The sequence below is a fragment of the Cryptomeria japonica genome, chromosome 8, assembly GCF_030272615.1.
Source record: "Cryptomeria japonica chromosome 8, Sugi_1.0, whole genome shotgun sequence".
In the NCBI taxonomy this organism is placed as follows: Eukaryota; Viridiplantae; Streptophyta; class Pinopsida; order Cupressales; family Cupressaceae; genus Cryptomeria; species Cryptomeria japonica.
In genome coordinates this window covers 391,288,450-391,304,374 of record NC_081412.1, presented here as the reverse complement: position 1 = coordinate 391,304,374, position 15,925 = coordinate 391,288,450, and positions in this window count along the sequence as shown.

Here is a 15,925-nt window from a genome sequence, read left to right as displayed (position 1 = left end):
GTAGTAACCTTTTGGGAACCAATTGCAAATCAGCCCAGTACCAGTAATTGTGCTCCTACACCAATGTATGCTGATGTTGATGAAGATGAGGATGAAGAAGAAAAACAAGAGGAATCTATTAAGAACATACCTAGGTATGTCAAACTCAATCATGATCCAAAGTAGATCATAGGAGACAAAGATGTAGGAATTCTTACAAGAAGAAAGGTTAGAGAAAACTCATGTATGATCTTTGAATTTGAGCCTAAATCATTTAAAGAGGCACATAAAGATGAAGACTGGATCAAGGCAATGGATGAAGAACTTGACCAGATAGAGAAGAATGGTACATGGTCTTTGGTACCCAGACCGGAGCATAAAAATGTCATTGGAACCAAATGGGTTTTCAGAAACAAGCTGAATGAGGATGGCACAGTGGTAAGGAACAAAGCTAGACTAGTATGTAAAGGAAATTCTTGAGAAGAAGGAGAAGGCTATGGCGAAACCTTTGCCCCAGTAGCCAGATTGGAAGGAGTGTGTATGCTTCTTGCATATGCAGCTTTTACAAGATTCAAGGTATACCAAATGGATGTAAAATATGCATTCCTAAATGGAATACTTGAAGAGGAGGTGTATATAGAGCAACCAGATGGGTTTCCCTATCAGAAGATAGTGACATGGTGTGTAGGCTACATAAAGCCTTGTATGGACTAAAGCAGGCACCTAGAGCATGGTATGAACGCTTGTACTCCCATCTTGTGAAGATTGGATTTGAAAGAACAAGTGAAGATAGCAATATCTACTTGAAATCAGAAGGAGATCAAATTCTGATTTGTGAAGTATTTGTTGATGACATCATCTTTGGAGGAGATGACAAGATGAGTCATGATTTTGCAGATGAGATGAAGAAGGAATTTGAGATGTCACTCATAGGGGAGATAAGTTCTTCATTAGACTGCAGATTCAACAAATAAAAGATAGAATCTTTATTACTCAGTCCAAGTATGTCACAGAGGTGTTGAAGACCTTTGGCATGGAAGACAGTAAACCGGTTGGTACACCAATGGTGACCAGTTGTAAGCTATCAAAAGAGGATGACTCGACACTGGTAAATGAGAAGGATTACTGATCAATGATTGGCAAGTTGCATTATGTAGTGCATAGCAGACCAGACATTGCACATGCAATGGGTATTACCGCTCGGTTTCAGCAAAGCCCAAGAGAATCCCACTTGGTAGCAGTCAAGCGGATTCTTAAATATCTGAAGGGAACTATTGACTATGGGTTATGGTATCCATACAATAAAGATTCAACCTGAAAGTGTTCACAGATGCTAATTGGGCTAGTAATGTAGATGACCGGAAGAGCACAATCAGTGGTGCATTCTTTCTCAGTGGTAGATTGGTCTCATGTATCAGTAAAAAGAAGAGTTGTATCTCTTAGTATACAACAAAAGCAGAGTATGTTGCAACTTTTATGAACTACACCCAGACTATTTGGATGAAGCATGTATTAAATGGCTTCAAAGTTCCTGTATCTGAACTGGTAAGTATATTCTATGACAATACAAGTGCAATTAACATTTCCAAGAATCCAGTTTTACATGCTAGAACCAAGCACTTTGAACTCAAGTATCATTTCTTGAGGGAAAAGGTTCAGAACAAAGAGGTTATATTAGAACATGTCTCCAGTAAATAGCAATTAGCAGACATATTCACCAAGCCTCTACCAAAGGCCACATTTACCTATTTGAGAGGTGAATTAGGGGTGCTGCCCCTTCAAGAGGTGAACTAAAGTTATGTGCTCCACATCAGTCAGGTATTGCATTGTCAAATCTTTTCAGGATTGATGTGTTGAAGGATGCTCCTCCTCAGGGGGAGCAACATAGTGGAACATGGTAAGCTTGTGCCTCCACTTTGGCATTGTTGTCAAAGGGGGAGAAGATGTGAAGCGGAGAAGATATTTGCAAATTTGGGGGAGAAGATGTGAAGCAGAGAGATATCTTTGTATATTGCCATCAATGCCAAAGTGGGAGATCATTGGCATATGTGTAGAGTATGATGACATGATGATATTGTATGTTGTCATTGATGTCAATATGCTGAAGAGTGAACTAGTATATTGAAGTTTGCAATAGGCAAGAGAACCAGTATGATACTAATAACCGATATATGTGAGAACCGGTATAACATTGTGAATCAGTATATGTGAAAAGGTGAAGCGGTATGTTTGTTTGAGGTAAACCGGTGTGTTGGTATGAGAACCGATATATGAAGGTTTTGCATGACTACTGGTTGGTAGTCTCAACTTTAGGATTTCCAGTTGAAGTGTTCCAAGCTTGTGTGATGAGTTAGAATTGTAATGAAGATCAGATCATGTTGCCATGTCAGCTTGAGCACGTGAAGGATCTTGCATGAAGGAGATCGATCCTATCCACCTCAAGAATGTGCGAAGTCTCTGTAAATGGTGGAGAGTGCGTGATGGATTATCAGCTTCCTAAAGCGACAAAGAATGAATGATGGAGAACGTCTTGAGATATGTTCAAGACCATTGTATTCAATGAAATGTGATTAATGGTCATGATTGAACTGACTGTATTGGTAAACCTAAATGTTTAGGGTTTAGGGTTTATGCTGCCAACCTATCTATTTTCTATAAGGTTGATGTTGTGTTGCATGTTGAGGTTGTTGGCAAATGTTATGTGTGTATCTAAGTGTAGAGATACGTGATCCTTGCTAGACCAAATAAGGGGATTGATGCCTACATAATGTGTGTGCAGAAAGAAGGAACTAAAGCAGATCTGCATTGGCATTGAGTGTTATTACTAGATCATTGTAATACCTGTTGATCTTTAACTACTTCAATAGTTGGAAAATCACTTAATTGGGTAGCTTTAACCAACTTGTTGTAAATCCTTTAATAGGGTGACTCAAAGCCATTGAGTTCATAAAATCCTCTAACAAGGTTTAACCCTTAACTTGGTATTCTAGCCATCTCTTAACCGGGTGATCCCTAACAGGATCGGTTCCCAACAGAACCTGTTGTAAATAGTCTTTAACCGAACTAGGCTCCTAACATAGCAGACTTCTAAATAGTTCAAAAACAACTTGTGGGTATTCATCCCCACCGTGGTTTTTCCCAGTTGGGTTTCCACATGAAAAATATGTATGTCATGTGTGATGCCTCTTTCATGTGATGCTTTGTTATTTTCTGTCAAGCAGTAAATCATGTTGATCTAGCTGTTTATCTATTTCTGATGATAGATCACCTGTTCATGTATTAGGGTGAAATGGAAATGAAGTATTAGACTATATGAAAAGATAAGTGTCAACTAGTTTATGCGTGTCTCAGTTATTCTTGGTTTTACCAGTTGTACTTTGTTTAAGATTGGTGTTACTATTTGTTTGCCAAAATATAGTGTCTGCAGACAAACTGGTTAAGGAAAAGTTTTTGTGCCTGTACTGATTCACCCCCCCCTCTCAGTATGAATTTGGTACTCACTGTTCATCATTGAGTTATCACCTAGAAGTTTGGGGAGTAGAGATGGAGGTCGACATATCATCAATGATCACCATCTCTTTGTTTTGATGGTTCCTCTCTAGACAATCTACCAGGGCATTCATATTCTGAGATGAAACCCTCAAGACTGTGATTCATGAAATTCTTCAAATCCTTCTCAGTTTTAGCAACCCGATTGATGATGGCTTCATTTTCAACCTCAGCTTTATCTTTGACAATTCTGATTACATCTTCCAGATGTTTCAAGTCTCCCTTTATCAAATCTTTTTCCAACCAATCCTACATTTCAATTTCATCCCCTACCTCACTATTATCCACCTCTACATCATTTTTCCTAGTATTGGTATCCTTAATCAAATCCTGAATCTTATACTCCAAATCCCTATGTTTACTCTGAATACTGGTAATATTTTCAATTACCCATTTTTGGAAATTGAAAGATTCTAGCGTGCTATTTTTGGCCGCGTTCAAAATGGAGTCCGTCATTTACCTTCCCTTCTTAGAGCTCACAAAATTAGGGTTATCTTCCTCCATGGAATTCTGGGAAACATTCCTACTATCTGAAGTAACAGGGTTTGCTGTTGTCTTTTCAACATAAAATTTTCTCTTCACCTCCTCCTCTTCTCCAACTTCCTCTTTATTCTCACTCTCCGCTTCATAATCAACCTCCTTCCCCTATTCCTCCTCCATACCAGCTTCAACATCTGTGTTCTCTTTATCAACATCATCAACTCTTCCTTTTTTATGGAGAGGAGCATTTGACAAATCATCATCAAACTCAGAATCAACACGACTATCTGAAATATGTGTATTTGCCACCAAATGATCATCCTTACTAACCCTAGCTTTTTTATTCAAGTGTTCATAAATAAGCTAAATGAGCCCTTGATATGCTATGGTATAGGAATTGGGTTTTTTAGCATGGTTAGCCAAGCTCTCATTTAGGGAAGAAGCTAAATAGAAAGGCAAAGAGAGCTTACCCCGTGACAGAAATGGTTAAGAATAGAAAAATGATAGTTAAAAACCTTTGTGAATCTACCATCAACAATTAGGAATCCCATCAAAACCCTTAACATCTTCTGCCAGAAGCACTTTAACTAATGAGGGAGGCAGTACGAAACATTGTCTTTCTTGATGAACCAAACCTTCTCATCATCAGTTTTAGGGAAATTTTTAATAGCTTCAGCTACAAACTTTCGATCTTTGTAGAACTTGGTGCCTTCCTTCTGTAATCCCGTGACTTTTGCCACTAAATCTTCATCAACCTTCTAGGTCTCCCCAAACATAGTGACTTTGTTGTTGTTCCATCCCTTTGCAAAGCCATGTGAAACTGACTTTTTTCCGCCATGCAATTTCTCCATGTAGTCTATGAAACCATATTGATGGAGCCTCCTCCAAACTTTCCACTCACTTTTCCAATTTTCGCAACTAGAGGGATCATTCCTATTAAGGTTACCTCCCATGTTGAAATGTAGGTCAAGGTTTTCAACAGTGCACAAAATGCTCACAAACTAAAGACCAAAACTTAAACATGAGCTCTTCAACAAAGTGCTGGGTTAAAAAAATAGGGTGCTTTCCTTGATTTGGAAGGAGTATTTAATGATGGTCACGACACTCCAGCACTTATTATGATTAGCCTCATAACACCATTGATCATAATAATGATGCCTTAAAAAAATCATCAACTGACACTTCACATAACCCCAATCTCTGCCTTTGGTATCCGAACCTAAATGGGTAATGATAAAATTAACTTGAGCCATTGACACGATCATATAATAATTGCACCCTGACATCCTTTTTGCAGTTGGCTTCTCTGATATATTTAGTGTCCTCCTCTAAATAAACCCCCTCATTAGATAGAAGGTCAACAACCTTATTACCTTCCCTAAGCATATGGGAGATAAAGACACTATCATAGTCTTTTAATAATTTTTTGGCATTTTCAATAATGTTGAATATATTCCAAGAGGGGGAGTTAGAACCTTTAATAGCCTAAATAATATTGATGGAATCCCCTTCCAACCATATTTTTTTAAATTTAAAACCCTGAGAAAGCCGGAGACATTTCAACATAGCTTGAGCTTCAACAACGTGATTGTTTTTAATTCCAAAGGGAGAAGCAATAGCAGCAATACAAACACCATGAGAGTTTCTGATAACTCGCCCCCCTCCAGACTTCCCAGGATTGGCTTTGGCAGCCCCATCAAAATTCACCTTGACCCAATCATAATAGGGAAATCTCTAGACAATATTTTCTCTCCTAATCTTATTATCAGATTTGCACACCTTGTTAATCAAATTCTATTCAGTAAGGATACCCTTCTCAATGTCATTCATGTTAGAAGAAATCCATTGCTTGTTATTTCTATGAGGAGTATTAATGTTTTCTTTTATCGCCCTACAAATTTTTTCAAAAACCACATCAGATGTGCACTTAGCCTCCCTAAAGATTCTATTATTTCTCTCCTTCCAGATATACCAACAAGTCATGAGAAGGATCAAGGACCAGAGAATCTTGATGAGAGGGTATTTGGTGGGAAAGATCCATTGCTAGACAACTTCCTTGAGACTACTATGCATAACCCAATCAACTTTCCATTTCTCCCAAAATTTACTCTGGATTTCCCAAGTGAAGGAGCGATAGATGAACAAATGATCCACTGGTTCTTCCTCTTTCTGACATAACTCACATTTGTTAGGAAGCATGAAGCCTCTATGGGTCAAGTTGCTAATAGTAAGAATCTTGTTATGAATTGCAAGCCAAAAAAACATGTTAACTTTAGGAATAAGAACTCTATTCCATATTTTAGTCCATATAGGGTTGCTGATTTGAGTGAAAGTATTATTGTAGGAAGAAACAATAGTGAAGTTACCCCTAGGATTACTCTTCCAAAGAAACACATCATCAAAATCTTTATTAACAGAAAAGGACAACAGATCTTGTTGAAGCCCCAAAAAACCTAGCATAAATAGCATCAAGCCTCACCCATTTATTCTCCTTCCAGTAATTACAAACCATAGGCCCATACCTTCTTTTATATTCATCAATTAATTGAATGTAGTCTTGGTTAAAGATAGGTTCATCTTTAATCAAGGAATCCTCCCAGAACCTGATTTTGTCACCTTTGCTAAGGACCCATCCAGCTCCAACTTTAGCAACTTTTATGGATTTGGTTATAGTTGTAGCTAGGAAATTGGAAATCATCAAAGCAAATCAACACTAATCTAGCTCAATCACAAAAGCTCAAATGCAATGATCAATCCTAAACACACTCAATAAAGACATGAAAATCAAAACATTCAAAACTAAAAATTAAGCAAACAAAATGTAGATCTGAATGCTTCCTTCATGTGGCTCTATTGTCCTTCTTTCTTCTCCAAATAGCCTTTGTTTGTGGATCTCACCTTCAAGTGCATACACATGAGATGAAAGCAAGTAGACAAGATAATGGCGCAAGAGTACTCGAAGCATAATTGATTTGACAAAGTGATTAGAAATTCGATAATCTGATTAGTTGGGATTGAAGAAATTCATCCAATTTATAGACAAATTGGAGAAATGATCAAATTAGCACGATTCAATTCAAATGGAAATTGTAAATCAAAAATGTCAATTATGAGAAATTATGACAAATTATGCACTTGCTATGCAAAATTGATTGATTGATAATTCATGACAAAATTATGACACATTTCTATGTCAAAATTGATTGATTGTCAATTATGACAAATTATGACAAATTGAAATGTCATTCCCATGAAATTAGGAGAAAAATAGGAGAGAATTGAAATTAGGAATTAGAAAATTAGAAAATTAGAAAAAGAGGAAAATTAGGAATTAAGAAAATAATGGAAATTAGGAAAATTAGGAATTGATGAAAAATTAGGTAAATTAATTAACAATTTGTCATTTATTAATTAATTCACAAAAAGAGGAATAATTAGCCAATTAAATGAATATTTAATTGCGATGAGAAGACTTGGGATAAATAAATAATTTATTAATCCTAGAGGATGAAAATGATAAGTAAGGTTAAATGATTAAATCACGAAACCCTAGAAGATGAAATAACAATGCAAGGACGAAAATTAGGTCTTGATGAAAGATAATTGACTCGATCATGATTTTGATTAACAAAGGACCAATGTGATAAATGGTTTGATTGATAAATGCACCAATTGACAAGGAACAATGACTAATTGATCCAAATTGACATAATTGAGAAGGCGATGACAATCGACGACAAATCGATCGCAAAATGACAAAATTGACAAGATGAAAAGGATCGATGACAAAATAGATGACAAGATTAAAAATGACCACGATCGATGACAAATCGATCGCAAAATGACAAGATCAAACATGACAACGATCGATGACAAATCGATCGCAAAGCGACAAGATTGAAAATGATAAGGATTGATGACAAATCGATCGCTAGATGATAAGATTGATAAGAGGACAAAACCCTAATTAGGATTGACGATGTCCAAAATGATAACAAATGAGCATGCACATTGATGCGATAGGATAAGATTGACCAAAATCATGACTGAAGATTATTGTCGACAAGACCGAATTCGAAAGTGAGACAAATGAAGAATGTAGAAGAAGGACTCAATGCTCACAAATGATAAAGACCAAGTGCGTGACATAGGAGAAATGTTAATGCGACACAAAAACCCTAAAATAAGGCAATGCGCAAATGTTAAAGTATGACTCCACAAGCATTAACCATTTTTAGACGTCTACATTTTGCCCCTCTTTGAGACAATGCGATTCTAAGCGTTGTTTCAAAGAAATTAAATGAAAATGCCCCAGACAATGATAATGACATATACATGCCCCCTCGAGGAATTGGCCAGAAACATGCAGAAAAGAGGCCAATTGATCGATAATAATGATAGAAAATGATAGGTTCGAACAGACGGACAATCAGATATCGGATGCATGAAGGACAAGCAATTGATGGTGCAAAAGACCATGACCAGCATAAGATGGAGAGGGTGCACATCCATCTATGCACTGACAAAGATCTATAAATGAGACCAAGAGGTTGAAAAGAGCTCATTTGCACTAGCCAAAGAGGAGAATTTGTTGCTCTGGACAAGGACACTTGCAGAGAGATGGTGAACATTCCAATGGCAGATCACCTTAGAGAACGTGTACATACTTACAGATGACCAGACGATGCAAGAGCAGTGGTATGTATCTCAAAAACCCATATTTTCAATTTCATGAATTTTGATCGCTTGCGGGACATTGCGGGGCCCATAGGGAATGCAAAAACTGACTTCTATGCTTGTGTAGGGTGAATCCTGCACTTGTGTGAGGTCTTCTGCACTTGTGTAGGGTACACAGGCGTAGGTTATGTTACACAGGTGCAAGAGTTAGCACACAGGTGCAGTTGTGCATTGGTAACTCAATTTTGGTCAAAAATGGTATGCGAATGATCTGAAAAGGGGAATAAGAATAGGATAGGTCAAAATAGATAAAGAACACCCTGATTTGGCCATAAAACAAGGAAATGTAGCCCATAGGAGCAAACCCTAATACTAACAAAATGTGCCCCAATTATGATGCAGAGTCGACAGTATTCATTGATCATGCGGGAGAACCGACCTGACTGCTTCATGCTACGACATAGACTCAGGAGCACGGACAGAGATACATTAGTAAGACTTGGGATATATTATGTCACATTCATGCCCGAGATTAGGGCAAACACAGGACTACTTACTGCATTGGTAGAGCGATGACATTCGAAGACCTCCTCATTCCATTTGGCAACTGGAGAGGCAACTGTGACACTAGAGGATGTATGGCGCATCCTCCGCATTCTGATACATGGGGAGATGGTAGAGTATGAACCAGTGACAGGGAGAGATGCATTGTGTAGACTATTTGAGTGCGATGTAGATGATCTGGATATCGTAGAGAGGGAGATCCATTGGGAGACCATGGCATCAGAGTATGATAGGAGATATGTAGTGATAGTAGTGGTGATAGCATGCCTACTAGTAGGAGACAGATGAGTACATGGATTCCCTATTGGATGGGGAAGAGTGTTAGAGCAGATGGTGATAGAGGGGATGGTGTATGCATGGGGACCATGTGTACCGGCTATGCTATATTTTCAGTTACATTAGATAGGATATCAGGGAGTTCAGACTTTGAGCTGTGGAGTCACATTGCTATAGGTATGGGCATTTGAGCACATAGCCATATGTTGACTGATTACAGAGAGACAAGTAGTACCACACTGACCATATGTGTATTTATATGGAGGAGAATTGAGATAGGGTCCTTCTGGATACATATTGTATTGGCGACACGAGCTAGACAGATTGAGAGAGTTCACATGGAGGCCATATCTTGATTGCCCGGGATGGTCAGATGATCATGATGAGCTACCGTATTGCAGATAGGAGAGATACCTAATTGGGTGACCAGTGAATCACTAGAGAGTGATTGAGATGTACCTACCAAAGAGAGTCAGACGACAGTTTGGAGAGAGGCAGGATGTACCTAGAAGGACTACACACTTTGCTCGATCTCACAGAGAGATGAGTCAGTGGGGGAGTATGATTCAGCCACACATAGCATATGCTGACTTCACATAGCTACAACAAAGATAGTGGGATTGAAGGTCAGATGTGGTGGATGGTGGGACAACAGAGGAGTATGAGTGATGGTTTGCATGACGATGGCCAGTGCCATTGACAGATCCTGATATTCTAGTACCTAGGTGACAGGAGGACTTCCCACTCGCTGGAGAGGAGGAGGGAGATGAGGAGGATGAGGAGGATGAGGGTGGGGATGAGGATGAGGGGGATGATGAGGATAGAGATGAGGATAGGGATGACGAGGATGAGCCAGACTCAGCTAATCAGGAGACATTGCAGGATATACCCATAGAGCCGGAGACAACTAGCCTAGAGGAGATGGAGATGTGTCGGGCTACCATAGCGAGTCAGCAGGATCACATTGCGACATTAGAGAGATAGAATGCCATCTTGAGGATAGAGCATGATCAGTTTAGAGCAGAGATAGATAGATTGACAGCGGCTCGAGATACAACAATAGTGCAGGCACAACAAGAAGAACAGAGAGTCACTGAGTTTATTGGGTCGATTAGGGATGCCAGTGCACATGAGATGGCACAGATGCTGGTAGAGACCGGAGAGGAGATATGCCATTGGAGGACACTATATGAGAGTGCAGTTCCACCAGAGCAGAGAGTAGCTTCATATCGGGCATGATCGAGGACAGAGAGTAGGGCACGCTCTCGGAGGTCATTGAGCAGCATGGGGGTGAGTGGACCTATGAGACCACCACAGCTAGGACCTGGGACAAGAGGGACATTATCCATGAGACATGGCAGGGATGAGGAGGACAAAGGGAGCAACTAGTGACAGAGGCATGTGCTCCTTATGATAGACAGATGACATTATGTAGTGTGATATTATATAGTCAGCCTGCGAGCCATACTGAGGACAGACAGTCCAATTTTGTACTCCGATATTATTTGGATATATGATATGATATGCATTGATATGATGGGATGCAATGTGTTATGACATATGGTTATTTTCCATGTATGGATGACTTTATGCACCATGTATGAATGTATTTTTATGTGTTTTTGATGCATTTATAATATGAAATGGATAAAATGCTTGATGTGATGCTTGATGTGATGTTTGATATAATGCAAATGTACTAACCAATGAATGCAGGATGCAGCATATGTGTTTTTGTGTGGAGATCGGAGCACTAGACCGAACTGACTATCCGAACTGATGAAAGAAATGTTAGTAAGAAGAAATGAGACAGAGGAGAGTTAAAGATGAAAAAAAAACTTGCTTTCAGTAATGCACTTTGTAGGTGAGAACCTTTATTTTAATATAGAAAAATGGATGCATAGCATTATGACATTGAAGGCCAGAGCTGAAATGCAACCCTTTTTGCAACAGACACATCGCAGACAAAAAACAATCACAACAAAAAAAAGAAAGAGACCATGAACCATCCCGGTCACTCTGAATCACTCAGTGACATCATCGAGCAACATAGGAACATGATCGAAGATAAATAAAAAAAAGATAAGATGCACAAATTCAAACAAATCAAATAAACATCTTGATCTTCATTGTCAAAAGTTGAAAGTGCTGAGAAGACAATCATGCTTTCTGGTTTCAGGGCATGTGGTACCCCGTCTAAGATAGGACATAGTCTGGTTTCGAGTATACCACACCCTGTATAAGACCCATGATAGTAGGAACAAGGACAAATGATTTTGATGCTGATATTCGATTGATATGACAATTGTGATCATTTTGAATGTTTGGTTTTTGATTGAAAAAGATCATCTGTTAACGCATGATTTTAGTTAAAGCACAATGTGTGATTGTGTGTCATTGGAGGGATGCTCAGTGATCTGTCTATGCACAAAGGGATGATTTATTGCAAAATGCTTATTTTTTGGATTTTTGATGTTTTGAATTTTTTTTGTGTTCATTTTTTTGAGGACTTTATTTGACTTTTTAGGTTTTATTTTAGGACATTTTTCAATTTTTTAGGATTATTTCAGGACATTTTTGAATTTTTTTGAATTATTTCAGGACATTTTTCAATTTTTTTGAATTATTTCAGGACATTTTTCAATTTTTTTGTTTTTATTTCAGGACATTTTTCAATTTTTTTTGTTTTTACTTTAGGACATTTTTCAATTTTTTTGAATTATTTTAGGACATTTTTCAATTTTTTTGTTTTTATTTCAGGACATTTTTCAAATTTTTTTGTTTTTATTTCAAGACATTTTTCAATTCAAAAGTTCCAGTGATTGATCATGACAAGGGAAACACACCCAATGCGCATCTGAAAGACATATATATATATATATAGACTGGGACAAAAACATATGTACAAGAAACTAGAGTATGCAAGACAATGTTGTTGACCAATCACGGGCCTAGAATAGAACATTGGGTTAGGACAAAGATAGGCATGATAAACCGACCGAGAGAAAGCATAGCTAGAGGTCATGACAGATGATGGAGCAATAATCTCATTACACATGGCACCTAATTGCCAGGTTTTCACCATGGTACTTTCCCAAAGAGCCTGTTTGCCAGGTTTTCACTAGAGGGCGAATCATTTTTCTTTACTCTTTTGCTCTTTTTCTTTGTTTTTCACTTTTTTTGTATTTTTTTTGTTTTTTTAAATTTTTTTGTATTTTTTTTGTTTTTTTGATTTTTTTGTATTTTTTCAGGATCATACTTGAAGAAATGCTGATAGAAAAATTATGCCCAGTACTTGCAAAGATGCATGCTATTGATAGGATCAGACAAAGGTTCACCTTCTGGAGTGGCTAGCTGATATGCCTCCGAGCCATAGGCTGCAGTCACTATGAAAGGCCCAACCCAATTAGGTTCAAACTTGCCTTTAATGATGTCAGTAGACTATGCATTCTTGGGGTTTGCCTTTAAAACTAGATCTCCCACTTCGAAGTGTCACCCTTTGACCTTCTTATTATAAGAGCGACGAAGACGGTTTTGATATGCTTGCAAATGTGTCAGGGCTGTTTGACGTTTCTCATCTAACATCTCAAGCTGATGCAACCAAGAGACTCTATGTGTCTCATCATCAATCAGATGTTGCAAGAAAACACGCAAGGAAGGAATCTCCACCTCCAAAGGTAAAATGGCTTCTGCACCATACACCAAGGAATAAGGTGTTGCGCCAATAGGTGTGCGGATAGAAGTGTGATAAGCCCATAGTGCTAGATTCAACTGTACATGCCAATCTCGACCAGGGTCATTGACAACCTTTTTCAGGATCTTGATAATGGTTTTATTTTATGCTTCGGCTTGACCATTTCCCTGTGGATAGTATGACTAGAGAAATGGTGTTGGATATGAAATTTTTCACAGAGTTCCTTGACATCTTTATTCTTGAAGGGCCGACCATTATCTGTGACTATGGCAAGGGGAACCCCATATCGGCATATGATATAATTCAGCAAGAATTTTGAAATTTGGACACCAGTGATATAGGTCATAGGGATAGCCTCGATCCATTTTGTAAAATACTCTGTGGCTGTAATGATGAACTTGTGGCCATTTGCAGAAGTCGGGTGAATCTTGCCAATAAGATCCAATCCCCATTGAGAAAAGGGCCACAGAGATATGACAGAATGAAGCTCTTGGGCTGGTGCATGAATATAATTTCCATGGATCTGGCAATTGTAGCACTTCTTAACAAAATTGTGAACATCTTTTTCCAGAGTGGGCCAATAATACCCAGCACGAATCAACTTTTTGGCTAAGCTAAGACCATTGAAATGGCCCCTGCATATACCATCGTGAACCTAGTGTAAAGCTGTTTGTGCTTCATCAGAATCCAAACACCTGAGGAGGGTATGGTCAAAGGAACGATGGTAAAGGGTGTCGGCAATGATGACATATTTGGCCGTTTGTCGGATGAAGGCTCGGTGTTGGTTAGCGGAAAGGTTAGGTGGTAAGGTTTGGGATTTCAAATATTGATATACATCATTGTACCATGGGGAGTTAGGACCAACAAGAACGCACATCACATCTGCTGTCGGAATATCAAAAGAAGGGACAAGCAATTGTTCGACCAAAAATTCAAATTTATCCATATTATGGGGCATATTCAACATGGAAGCAATTGTAGCCATCGCATCTGCCGACTTATTTTGCATTCTTGGAACTTGACTGAAATGGATAGCCATGAATTTTGTCTTGAAAAAATCTACCATGTTCTTATAGGGAATAAGCTTCTCATCTTTTGTTTCATAGTCATCATTTACTTGTCAGATGACTAACTAAGAATCTCCATAGACTTGTAAATGTGTGATGTTCCAATGGACCGCTACTCGAATTCCTATGACCAGTGCTTCATACTCCGCAATGTTATTGGTACAATGGAAAGTTATTCTGTAGGACTTGGGAATAGCATCACCTTGAGGGGTGATAAACAATATGCCTGCTCCGGACCCAAACTTGGTATGGGACCCATCAAAGTATAACTTCCATTCATTAGAAGAGGTGAGAACAAAGATTGATTCATTTGGAAAATCAATCAACATGGGATGATCATCATAAATAGGAGCCTCTGCAAGTTGATCAGGTATGACTTGTCCTTTTATTGCCTTTCGCTCCATGTACTCAATATCAAATTCACTGAGGATCATAACCCACTTGGTTAGGCGACCCATCAAAGCTGCTCTGCTAAGCAAATATTTCAAAGGATCAATTTTTGCAACCAGCAATGTTTGGTGATTTAGCATATAGTGTCAGAGTTTTTGTGTTGCAAATACCATTGCTAAGCATGCCTGTTCAATAGTTGAATAATTCAGCTCATAGCCTACGAGTGTCCGGCTGATATAATAAATAGCTCGCTCTTTGCCGTTCTCATCTTGTTGAGCCAAGAGAACTCCTAGTGCCATTTCAGTTGCAGAAATATAAAATATAAATGGCTTTCCTTCTATAGGAGGCATCAGGATAGGTGGGGACAACAAATAGTCCTTAAGAGCTTGAAAGACTGCTTGACATTGCTCAGTCCATTTAAAAGCGACTCCTTTATGCAATAGGTGTTGGAATGGATGACATTTGTTGGCCAACTGAGCTATAAAGCACCGGATTGACTGTAGCTTTCCTTGTAGACTTCTTAATTGCCGGAGATTGGAAGGAGGAGGCATAACCATTATTGTTTTAACCTTGGCCGGGTTGACTTCAATGCCTCTGTGAGAAACAATGTATCTTAGTAATTTGCTGGCTATGACACCAAAGACACTCTTCTTTGGATTAAGTCTGAGCTTGTAGTTCACCATTCGGTCAAAGATTGGGCCTAGGATGGTGAGACGACTATCTCTAGTGATAGATTTGCATAACAAGTCATCAACATAGTCCTCCATCAAAGTATGCATGAAATCATGAAAAATTGTCGTCATCGCTCTTTGATATGTTGTGCCTGCATTTTTAAGACCAAAGGGCATCACATTCCAGCAATAAGTACCCCAAGCACAAGTGAATGCTGTCTTATGTTGATCTTCAGGAGCAATGCGAATTGGGTTATTGCTGGAGAAACCATCCATCAATGAGAGCATCTCATATCCAGCAGTCATATCAACTATAATGTCAATGTTTGGCAGTGGAAAATCATCTTTAGGGCATGCTTTATTGAGATCCCTAAAATCTGTACAGATTCTGATGCCCCCAGTTACCTTGCTAACTGGTACTAAATTTGAAATCCAATCTGCATAATCGATGGGTCTAATAAAGCCCACATCTAGTAATTTTTTTAGTTCCACCTTGACTAAAAGAGCCACCTAGGGATGCATCTTTCTAAGTTTTTGTTTGACAGGCTTGGCATCTGCTTTCAATGGCATATCTACAT